This window comes from Macaca fascicularis, chromosome 1 (genome assembly GCF_037993035.2).
Source record: "Macaca fascicularis isolate 582-1 chromosome 1, T2T-MFA8v1.1".
Lineage (NCBI taxonomy): Eukaryota > Metazoa > Chordata > Mammalia > Primates > Cercopithecidae > Macaca > Macaca fascicularis.
In genome coordinates this window covers 136,245,288-136,258,125 of record NC_088375.1, presented here as the reverse complement: position 1 = coordinate 136,258,125, position 12,838 = coordinate 136,245,288, and the positions used below count along the sequence as shown (strand labels likewise).

At 33.7% G+C, this 12,838-nt stretch overlaps 1 long non-coding RNA gene across 1 annotated transcript in view; it reads left to right on the top strand.

Annotated features, from left to right (window-relative positions):
• The window catches only part of LOC135972039 (uncharacterized), a 238,518-nt gene that overhangs the window by 81,079 nt on the left and 144,601 nt on the right, over positions 1-12,838 (top strand). The window contains exon 2 of the long non-coding RNA XR_010588610.1: positions 10,799-10,872. This is a non-coding gene — a long non-coding RNA (uncharacterized lncRNA). The remainder of the gene's footprint in view (positions 1-10,798; positions 10,873-12,838) is intronic.

Here is a 12,838-nt window from a genome sequence, read left to right as displayed (position 1 = left end):
TATTTCTGCCCTGATTGCCTGGCAACACATAACATGGGAAGTATTATATTTTGTTATTTGTGAATGCTTCCAGCTGAATGCAGGAAGAAAATGGAATACAAAGTCAGCCGGAGATGCAACTTAATAAGTTAGGTGTGTTTTTTGATTGAAAATTTGTGATGGATGAAGAAGTTCGTAATCCCATGATTGTGCATGTTCACCACAATTTCAGAGAGTTTGAGAGTATCACAATGTGTTTTGGTGGAAATGAAATACTGATGGATCTTAATGGCCACCAGACTAGAATCTATGAACATGAATTGTCTCCTCCGCAGACAAAACAGATTTGTTGTAGGCTGACATTGTTTCATCCTTGAAGAGTCTCCTTCCTTCTCTTCTTTCCTTCCTTCCTTCCTTCCTTCCTTCCTTCCTTCCTTCCTTCCTTCCTTCCTTCCTTCCTTCCTTCCTTCCTTCCTTCCTTCCTTTTCTTCCTTTCACCTAAAACTTTATCTACTAATTGCCTACTGTTGAGAGGAAGCCTTATTGATAAATATATAGTTGATTAACACATATTTGTATATTACATCTATTATATACTATATTGTTACAGTAAAGCAAGCTAGAGAAAAGAAAATATTAATAAAATCATAAGAGAAAATACATTTAAAGTACTCTACTGTATTTATTGATACTGTAAGTGTATGTCTTCTGTTTACAAGATGCATTATCTATCTAAAATGGTGGGCAACCATAGCTGTAGACCTCAGTCGATGGTATAAATAAAGCAGTATTGAAAAAAAAAAACGATGAAAATTACGTGAGAACCATGAAAGAACACTTAACTGTGTAATGCAACTTACTGGTGAGAAGAACTGCTCACCTGGAGATGATTAGCATCACATGGTGATTTAAGGGAATACATTCAACACTTGTGCTCACCGCAGTAGCAACAGGAGGTGGCTACAAAATTATTACAGCAATACACTATATACTGCAGTTAATTTTATGCGGTTATGACTTAATTCTGGATCTTCAAGTTTGTTTATACTTCTTTCTACTGCCAATAGTGCCATGTATGGTCTGTAAGTGTTTGAGTTTTGACAAATTTTAACTGTTTAAAATAGATTTGTGTATATTTTATGGCAGTTAATGATAAAATAGACTAGTATCTAAATATATACTTTTTTGCATTCATGACATACTTAACTTTGTCTTAATTTTTTTCCCCACATTTTTAGGGCAAGTTCTTTGCCTCAAGTTTTTTCAAGCTGTCACAAATCTCCAAAAGATTTTTCATTATATTAAAAAAATCCACATATAACCTGTGCAGTTAAAACCTGTGTTGTTCAAGAGCCAACTTTATTCACTCACAGCATTGGAAAACAAAGGCACATTTCTGAATTGTTTCCACAATTTCAATAATTTTTTAAAAAAGTGATTCTATGATAGTTTTCTTCTTGCTGTGTTCATCGAAGCCACCCCTGAGTGACAACTTCAAAGATGGTAGTTTTGCGTCCTGGGCTGGTAGGTGATGTGAGATGATGATCCAATGGAAATTAATTCCAAAAATAAATTGTAAGATACAATTATTAATGTGTTCAGAAATACATTTTTTTAATGGATGAGAGCAACTTTTCAGAACTGTAAATGCTCAGTTATCAATCAATATTTAAAAGTATTTATATTAAGATCAATCTTGAAAAATATTTTTCTACAACAATCAACATTTCAAACATTTATTTAGACTTTTAGATTGTCATTTTCTCAACAACACTAGGTAAAAACAAAACTGGAACTAAAACTAAAACTAAACCCCCAAATCAAAAACATATTCTTGGATGAGATATACTCAGTTCCACACACGAACATTTCTGCAAAAATAATACCAAGGCGAGGTGTGGACAAAAAAGACAGCAGCAGGATGTATTCCTTTCAGATCTGCTGTCATTCCCATTAGGCCTACTTTCTCTCAGAATTAGCTTAGGGATAAGAAGAAGAATAAAACACTGTCCTCACATAGTTACTGTAAAGATTAAGTGTGGAACCCCAAGTTCCCTAAGGTAAGCTTGGGTTAAAAATGGGATTACCCTTTCTTGTTCTGCACCCTACCCACTGTGCCCCGTCATCTTTACTGGGTCATATCTGTGCCAAAGCTATTCTAGAGTCCCCAAATTGCCAAAGCTTACAGATTATTTGGTGGCAAGTCAAGAGAAATGCTGATTTCACCTTTTTGTGTAATACTCTTAGATAATGGAACAGTGCTGTTTCTATTCTGATGTGTTATAAAATTCGTAGAGGAACAAAAAGCTCTTAAAACATTTCAACTTAAGCCCTTTGTGAAAATTTAGATGCAAGTTCATAGAGGTTACCCTATGAGGCAAAACAATATGAAAAAGTATATTGAAATAAAAATTCTCCCTCTACCTTTAGACCAATCTTTTCTCTCCAATTTATTTTTCCCTTGGAAGAAAGTCTCCCTGATAAAATTTCTCAATATCTCATGCAAATAAACTTCTGGAAGGCTAGCCCCAGGGCATCTCACAGGATGGTTTAGAAATATCTTAATCTCAGTGTTAAATAGAACATCATAAAGATGTAGCAATTGTGGTCTGCATACCAAATCTGGCCCAATGCTTGATTTGTATGACCAGCCAGCTAAGATTGGTTTGTACATTATTAAATGGTTAAAAAAATTGAAAGAATATTTCGTGGTGTGAGAAATTCAAATTTCAGTATCCATTTAGTCATACCTATCTTAATATGCTTAAGAGAAAGTTAACTATGTCATTAATGCAAAAAACAGTGTTTACAGAGGTTTCATGGTTGTTTATGGCTGTTTTTGCACTCTAGTGGCAAAGTTGAGTGGTTGGACTACCATGTGGCCCATATCTATATAAAATATTTATCATCCGGCCTTTTACAGGAAAAGTTGTCTACCTGTGACATCAAGATGGAACCACTTTATGTCATCACCAAGACATAAAGCCTTCACTGGTTTAGGTGAAGGTCTTTAGAAAGTGCTCAATAAACATTAGATTTAGGTGTTCCTTCTTAATACACTAATTGCAGTTTAGTCTTTAGCTCATTATTTTCTTTTCCTTTCCTTTCTTCTTTCCTCCCTTTCTCCCTTTCTCTTTCTTTACTCCTTTCTTTTACCTGAAATAGCTTTAACCATCCCTTATGAATACTTAGTCATCCTTTAATTTTTTTCAATGAAAATAAATAAGTGATTTTAAAATATTTAAAGTCAGGTTAGTATCTTTTAAATATTATATTATTAAATGCATTTTAATACACTCTAATAACAGTCAAAACATATAAAGTCATTTTAATTTTTCTTTCAATTAAATGTCAAGCATGGTTGTTTCATTTACTTTAGGTAAATTGTGCTAGAAAAAGCATGACTTATCGACAAGTACATTTTAAAATATTGATTTTTAAATCAAGAGTTACTAAAATGTACATTGAAATTTAACAGTGTTTTTATAATATTAAACGTAGACAACAGTTGCTTTTATGAAATGATGTTTGGTATTTTTGTACTTTGTGTTTTTTCTTTCTTTATAAAGGAAAAGGCAAACAACATTCACCACTATATATTCACCTTTTAATTTTGATTTTTAAAGTAATAGTCATATCTTGATATTATAAAATAAATTGGTTTAGATGAATTAGCTTCATTGACCATAAGTATCTTGAAGATTGGGATGTATCATTTTCATTTTCACATTCCAGGGCCTAGCAAAATGCATAGTTTTGGGGTGATTGAGGAATGGATGGATGAAATAATTATCTCTATGTTTAGATGACACTGGGATAATCTTCCAGCACAAACATCCTCACCCTCTTATCCATGAAATGTCTTACTTTTCTCAACCCCCTCTCAGAACAGTTTCCAGGCCCTTTGATTGCTCTTAATTTTCATGGAGGAAGTTACTGCTTTCTCAGCATTAAAATCTTATCTTTTGACAGGGGATTCTGCCACCATCCTGAGGTAGAGAAAATGTGCTCTATCAATTTGTTTGAAAAGATAACATGAGGTTACAAGATGCAATGAGCTTGTGCTGTTTGTTTTCCATATCGGTGGTGTTCAAACATTTTGAATGTATACCAAATTCACACAGTTTTTTAGAATACCCCTTTATAGATAGATGAATGAATGAATGAATAAATGGATAGATATAGATTGATGACGACATATGGATATGGACAAATACATTTAGATAGGAATATAAATAAATAACATATTTTGGACAATTCTTAAATATATTGTCTTGAGATAACTAGTATTCATAGATACAGTAAAAAAGATTTTTACATACACTTCTTATTTCAAATAATTATGAACATTCATTATAAAAGACAATATAACCCATAAATCACTTTAAAATATAGTAAATCACAGTATTCTGAGAGCTAACAAATGTTGTGCTATTGTATATGATATGAAGCTGGGTGACGTGACATGTGTCCTAGTATGGGTGCTGGTGTCCAGATGTATAATAAATACTATTAAAATAATATTTCTTACATTTTGGAAAAACTATAAATATAATTTCTTTCTTGGTTTGTTAATGTTTATGGATTCAGGGGGTACACAGGCAGGTTTGTTACATGGATATATTGTGTAGTGGTGAGGATTGGGCTCCTAGTGTACCCATCACCTGAATAGTGAACGTGGTTCTCAGTAGGTAAATTTTCAATCCTCACTGCCCTCCCACATTTTTGGAGTCCCCAGTGTCTATTTTTTCCTTATATATGTTCATGTGTGCCCACCATTTAGCTCCTGCTTGTAAGTGAGAAGATGTGGTATATTATTTTATAATTTCTTATTCCAGTAGATTATCCTGTACATCTCCTAGGTAGAAGCAGCTCATTTCTGGAAATTATTATTTTCTAGTACATCTGGAGGTATGGCTTTTTCAGCTCATTATATTTCTTCCTTCCCTTGAGTTGGGAATTTGATAAAAGTGTCTGATGATTTATGCCAGAGGACAAATGGGAATGAACTCTAGTATGCTACCTTTAAAGTTCTCTATTTGCTTTGTCACCTAGCACCAATCCTAGATACTTTGACTCTCCTTTCAGAACAACTTCCTTTCTTGTTTAGAACATGGCCTGGAAGGCTAATGAGTGGCAATCATTCCTCAGCAACCCAGAAGCCTATATGTAAGTTTAAATGGGCATATTATCTATTTCTCCTAGAAGGTATCAGGCCCTCCTGCAAATAAAACACACTTTAATTATACTCACTCTACCCACTCAAGCATTGCCTGTGTTCTCCTTGGTTTTGAGAGTTGGAGGTTCTGGGACCCCAAATACACTAGTAATATTGCTGAAGTCCCATTCTTCTTTTATAATTTCAACACTTATTATAGATTAAAGAGTACATTTGCAGGTTTATTAGATGGGTGTATTGCATGACACTGAGGTGTGGGCTACAAATGATCTCATCACCCAGGTACTGACCATGGTACCAATAGGAGATTTTTCAACCCATGTTCCCCTTCGTTTCTCCCCTGTCTTTAGTACATCCCCAGTATCTATTCTCTATGGATATTCAGTGTTTAGCTTCTACCAATAAGTGAGAACATGTAGCATTTGGTTTTCTGTTCTTGTGTTAATTCACTTAGGATAAAGAAGTCTCATTCTTGGTAGGTTGAGAGCAGTTAGCAGATAGGAGATGGGGGCAAAACTGGGTAAGATTTGACCTATATGCTAGTTTCAACTCTTTTGTCAATGTTTAGTCATAGATGGGTAATACTGAAAGGATTGGGAAATGGTGGTTCCAATTTTTTTCGTGATACTTTGGTGCCAAAATTGATACTAAGTTTTACATTCAAACATCACCCTTTATTAAAGTGGAAATAGCAACTACCAAGAGTCTTACTAACTTGCCCCAAAACCTTACACCGACACTATCAGAATCATTCTCTGGAGCTAAGATACTCATTACACGGGAGTTAGGAAGATTAACCTTAGAAGCACGTTCATTTATTCAAAAATATTTCTTTGGCCTTAGTTATGGTAGTCTAAAAAATTATCTATTTGATACCTACTTATCTATTGTTTATTCACTACTTGGCCCTGGATATAAAAATAACTTAAATGCCGAAGAAGTAAATCTCAGAACTTTTTAATTCATAAGTTAAATATTGAGCACACACTGCACATTTATTTATTATTGTGCAAAAGCAAAAGATGTAGAAGGAGGTTATAAGACCTATTCTATTTGGTTGAGTAGGTCCTGACAGAATACTCACTTTCCTATGAAAATATTGCTATCCTTTTTATGCTTTGGGACATCCATATGAAAATTTAGAATAATAGCTGTATTACAGGTGTAAAGATTTAGTTTATTTATGCTGATAAAATCTCTAGATAAGAGGCCTTCTTAGGTAAGGGGATCATTTAACTGTCAAGTAGAGAGCATAATTGCATTCATGTTCGTATATTGAATAAATTCTACTCAGTAAACACTGACTGGGTCTCATTAAGACAAAGTAATAAGATTCTGTGCTAACAAATATCGTTTTCTCAAGTATGTATTTGCTTCTACAAGATCAAAATCCTGCTTCTGAGAAAAGTTGCCAGTGACATGTTTAAAAGACCTATCTTAACAGGAAAAGTTACAAAGCCAAGTAAGTTTAATTGCATGTCACCTCTTGGTTTTGACAAAATATAATGGCACAAGTTGCTAGTAAACTTAATTATGTAGATTTATTTTAGCTTAACAAAATATATGCTATATGTAGTAAGTAGTCAGCTATGAGCCAAGTTTTAACTTGATTTTTTTTGCAGTCAAAATGCTTATGAAAGAATGATTTAAATTAATGAAATTTATCAGTGTAATTGTTGCCAAAAGCGATTTTATACTGGAAAAATACCTTTTCCCATGGTTCAAGAAAAAAAAAAATATATGCACCTCTTTCAAACCTGTAAGCAGAAATTTGCTAAAGATATTACAAATTTTTGCTTGGCCTTGCACCTCTACCAAGACTCCTCAGAATTTCCATAATTACTTCCTAATTAATATAGATTGACTTTTTCCAAGCCACTTCTTAAAATTGCATAGAGACAGAGATTGTTAGTTAAATGAAGATTCATGATTTTTTGATGACCATTCCCTGCCTCCCCATACTCCTTTCCCCTGTTTCCTCTGTGCAATCACCCTTCTTTCATATACCCACAATAAAAATTTGGAGGCATTCCTGACTCTCCCTTCTCTTTCAGCACCTTCCCATCAGTCACCAGACACTCTGTCTTCTTTCTTAAATATTTTCCAATGTCAATGCCTCATGTACATCCTCATTTCTATCACCTTACTCTGGTTCTTTATGTTCACACAAAGACAATTATTCTTTCATTTATCTCCTGGTCTTTCCTCTCCAATCAACCCATTACATATGATTAGTAGTCTTAAATGAGAGATTTTATCACTGCCCTGCTAAAAAATCTCCAGTGTTTCTGTACATCTTACAGAAAAAGTTCAAATCCTCAGCATGGCCTTTAACTTCTATATCTTAGCCTTTCTCTATCAATCCACCTTCATTTTCATTCTACGTTTGTCACTATCTTCTGACCATGGCATTTTGTGCTTTTATTTCCAGATTTTCTTCATAGTGATCCCATTTCCTGTTATTCCTTCTCACTAATCGAATCTTTTTCAACTTTCTTGATGCAGTTGAAATTCTAATTCCTTTGTTCAGCTTCTCTGAGTCTTCCAGTTTCAATGGATCTACCTTTTTTTAGGGACCTCAGAAACTATGAACATATACCTGTGCATGGTACAACAAGAAGTAATTGAATTTCAGAAAGGTTAACTAGTTACAAGCAACCATGATTTGAGGCCCTTCACTTTCCTTCCTGTTATATTTTGGTACTTTTCTAGGCTGCTTAAAGAAATGACAGTATTTGACTTACTTATCTTTCTTTATGGTGATTATGGACATACTGCCTTGCATTATTGCTGAACTATTTCATCCATATGTGTTTGTTGTTGCTCTCTATTTTATAAGCTCTGAGAAATAAGAGATGCGGCATCACATGGATTTCAGTGCTAAACACTTTTAAGTATTAGTATACACTTGTTGATTGAAAGGTTTGAATGTGTTCTTTAAAATTATATAATATTGTAATAAGGTCCTATTTTTTGCTATCTTATTCAAGTATAATATAAAATCACATCTTATTCTTGAAGAATGCTAACCTATTCAGCATTTAACTAATAATGTAGCAAAGGGAAGAGAGATTGGAATAGGGTTAGAAAGTAGAATTGAGACATTTAGATTAAGAAATAAATCCCTAATAACTTACTTCAATTTGCATATTACAAAATAATATTTGAAATAATATGAAAATGAAATGTTTTGCCAAATCATTGGATTTTCTCTAAAATCATTTTTTGTTATATTTGATCATATATTGTTGGATTAAAGAGAAATATTGACATAGGCATATTTATGTAATTATTCACTTGGTAAATAGGTGATATTTTGTTTTGCTTTTCTTTCTCACTAGGAGTCTAGTCTGCGGTCTGCAACACCTGGGGAATAGCCAACAGCTAGCTATCTAGGCAAGCTTTAGAAACATAAAAGGGTACGTGAGAGCTAGCTTCTTCTAAAATCAAAGAAATTCTTCGTGACCTATTAGACACCAACTCCTTATATGGTTGCCCCATTAGGGATAAGCTAAAATTTGTCTATAAAATCAGCAAAATCTAAATTAATAATAAGGCAAACAGTTTTAATTTAAGATGGAAAAATATATTTTATCTCATTAAGTCCCACCTTCCTAATGAGTAGCAGTGATGGCCTAGAAGAGTTAATGCAAAGTCAGTGGAACAAGAGTTAAGTTTTTTAAAATGTCATTTTCCATCCTGAAAAAGTCTGTGTGCAACATTACATTTCTCACTTTTTGTAAGTCTTGGAAAGACATGATATTTTTCTGGTTTCGTCAGCAGTGAAAATGCCTTCACACAGGCCTGTAGCTGATGACATTGTAGTGAAAGCTCTCCAAACACTAATTGGAAATTTTAAAAAAATCTTGACAACACCTCACTGAATCATAGTTATGTTTCATCACCTTAGACATTCATTATCACTCACCACATACACATATGTTAATGGGGAAATGATTTAGAATTGTCTTATATTGCAGAGTCAAGCCATTTCTCTCTCTTTTTAAAGTCATACTTAATTGTTTATGGATGGCTAACAACTTGTGATATCAAGTTGTAATTTTATACATAGATTATTATGCAAAATGATAAGGAAGCCTCAACTTTTTTTGGAGGGAATTCTTCGGGGAATGTTTTTCCAAAGAAAAAGATGAAATGTATTGATTTCCTCACAACGGTAAGAGAAAAAAAGTCGACTCTTTTCAGATTTGTGTAATTTATTAGAAGATTAACACTAGACATATAGCTCTAATTTTTCTTACTCTCTGAAAAGTGGAAATATTAATGTACATTTCAATGGTAAGAGGATTATTAGTTAGAAACTATTGAAAAAGATTTATAGAGTACATCTCAATATATGAGTGCATTTCAGTATTTGAGTACAAAAGAAGAACAAGAAGAAAAAATAATGCTCAACTTACGCAAGAGTCATAAGGACTTTGAGATATGATGCAGATGTAGTAAGCTCTGCTATACGTGGTTCACCCCATTTGTATCCCACAAGGTTTCATTAACTGTTTTTGAAAAAATGTAGACAAAGAAGTAAAAGATTCAATTTGTATCTTACTCATAGAATGAAGTTTACATACACAAATAAGACAATATACAAAGACAGACCATACATTTGGCCCTACTATCTGCTCTGCAGCTTTAGTATACGTTCTGGCTTTGCAGAGCCCTTTCCTTCAGACATGTTTAGAATGGCCTCAGTGTGCGTGGGGATTCCCCAAAGGAAACCACATCTCTGCTCTCCACACAGAGTGCAGGTAGAGAATATCTCATAAATGTAGCATATCGCATGTTCTAATTCATGATACTACTTACTTATGACAATTTTCCACCTTTCTTCCTGCCCATTCATTTGTACAGTCCTGCATTTCTGAATGAAAATAGTAGCTGTTTCAATGTATAGGGCTACTGCACTTATTAGAATGATGGAGGAGGCTGTAAGTCAGATTCTTAAATTCTTCACGCTCTACTTTTTGCAATTAGAAATTTGTGACTCAGAAATAAAAGTATGCTAAAGATGTATTGTACCCAACTATTCATTATTAACCAAATCAACTCCCTACACAATAGTAGCTAACATTAACTGAGTACTTATTACTTGTATGGCATCTAAGTTAAAAAACGAGTAATTCCTCAAGCATGTAGTAAAGAAGAGACAGTTTAACCACGATAATAAGTATATATCAGAACTGGTTTCAAACTTATTTAATGAATAAATGACAATTTGTTTCATTTAACACATCTCTGAAAGCCAGCCAACAAATGATAGTCTTCAAAGCTGGTCAGTCAGTAGTGGACTTACGCCAGTGAATATACTTTTAAAGCTGAGACTGATATTAGTCCGCTACTACAACACAAACCACACTTCCAAGAGAGATTTAGAGAACTCCTGCCTTTGTAACTAAGACATCTGCAAATCATGCATTTCTCAAGTACCCTAATAAATGTTCAACAGTTTGCTTTGCTCAATGAGCCTGTGCCTGACCAGCATAGATCTTACTTCAGGATAGAATACATTCAGCTTTTCTACTTCAGATTTTAAGTACTATTCTCTTTCTATAACAAAGTGTTAACTAATTTAATTCTCCTGTCAGCTCTGGGAAGTAGATATCATTATTCTCTTTATTTTAGAGATAAAGGACCTGGGATACGAGGAAGTCAAGGAATTTTCTGCAGGCTGCTATGACTTCAGTGCTACGGAGCGGGTAAGAGCCCAAGCAGTCTGGCTCAAAGCCTGGACTTCTAACCGCTTTGCTACACTGTCTCTTATGCCTTGTAAAAGATGTCCAGAAAAGTTTCCCCCAGTCTCTCACAGGCCAGAAAATAAGCAAAAATTTAGAAAAACAACCGGTGTATTTTTCCCCTACCGTTTTTGCAGTTTGAGGCAAGAGTGATTTATGAGGATGTGGATAAAAAGTGAAGCACTTTAAGGTATTATTTGGGGGACTGTAAAATATGAAATCATCAAAATATGGATTATTTGTGGCTGAAGAGCTACTTGGTGAATAACTGTCTCCATTTGTGAACCTCTGTCTTTCTTGATTTTTTTTGTTTTCTGTGAGAAAAAAGTCTCCTGTGATTGTTACTGCCAGACACAAACCATAATTCTACTCTGCTTTTCTTTCAAGGCTGTTTGGCTGGAAGTATACAATACCCAAGTATTGGAACAGCCGAAATTTTATAGGCTGAACAGTATTTCCTTAGTGAAGAAAAGATAAACTATTAAGAAGGCAGGGAGTTTGGTATTTCATGGTTGGGCAATTAGGAATGAAATAATCATTTGTATGTTCAAAAATATTACTGAAAGGTTCTTGGTGGTAGGCACATCATATTAAACAGTTATTAAATTTAAAAAACTCCAAATTAGAATTAGATAATAGACAATCATGATTGCTGTGAGTTTCTCCAGTAGGCATCAAAACATTATTAAAATTAAAACTGATTACCACAAAGAACTTTTAAAACTCAATCATAAGAAAACTAATAGCCTAATTACAAAGTGGGCAAAGATCTAAATAGACACATTACCATAGAAGATGCACAAATTGCAAAAACATCATATGAAAAGATGCTGAACATCCCGTCCTTAGGGGATTGCAAATTAACCCCAGAATTCACCTATTAAATGGCTAAAATTAAATGCAGAAAACAAAAACCTGACAATACTAAGTGCTGGTGAGGGAAAGGAAACTATCATCCATTGCTAATTGGAATACAAAATAGTATATCCACTTTGGAAGACAGCTTGGTGATTTCTTACAAAGCCACACATAATGTTAACATATTCTCCAGCAATTGTAGTTGTAGGTATTTACTTAACTGATTGGAAAATTTTTGTCCACATAAAACCTGTAGGCAAATGTTTATAGAAGTTTTCTCATAATTGCTAACAACTGGAAGTGACCAAGGTATCCTTCAGTAAGTGAATGGATAAATGATGGTATGTCCATACAATAGAACATTGATCAGCTGTAAAATGAAATAAGCTGTTAAGCATAGGTGAAGCTTAAATCCACATCGTTAAATAAAGAAGCCAGTCTTCTTTTAGAATACATACTGTATGATCTCAATGACATGATATTCTGGAAAAGGCAAAACTAAGTAACTGTAAAAGCTCAGTGGTTCCTGCGGATTTGGGAGAAAGGAGAGAAGATTAAATAAAGAATACAGAAATTTTTAGGGTGATGACACCATGCAGTTTGATAATTGTAATGGTGTATACATGGCCTTATGTATTTTTCAAAACCCATTAAATTTTGTATCACAAGAAGTGAATCTTAAAGGGTGCAAATTTTAAAAAGTCATTTAGGATTTAGTGTACCCCAGGATGAATGTGATGGTAATGGGAAAAAGAGTCTAACTGTGTTACTAATATATGTAACAATCTCAGTAAATAAGTTAGGAAGAAAAGTAACTTTGGAAATATGTAGACTCCGTAAGACTAAAATAAAAAGTACTTGCATGTAATCACTATATTCTAGTTGATAAAACTGTTTCTCATCAGGAAAGGGTTGACAATTCTGATACTGGTGTGTGTGTGTGTGTATATATATATGTGTGTGTGTGTATATATCTGTAGATGTGTATGTATATGTGTGTCTGTGTTTGTGTGTGTATATATATATATATATGAATGGAACAATTATGTTAATGGTGGATGGTGAGAGCCAG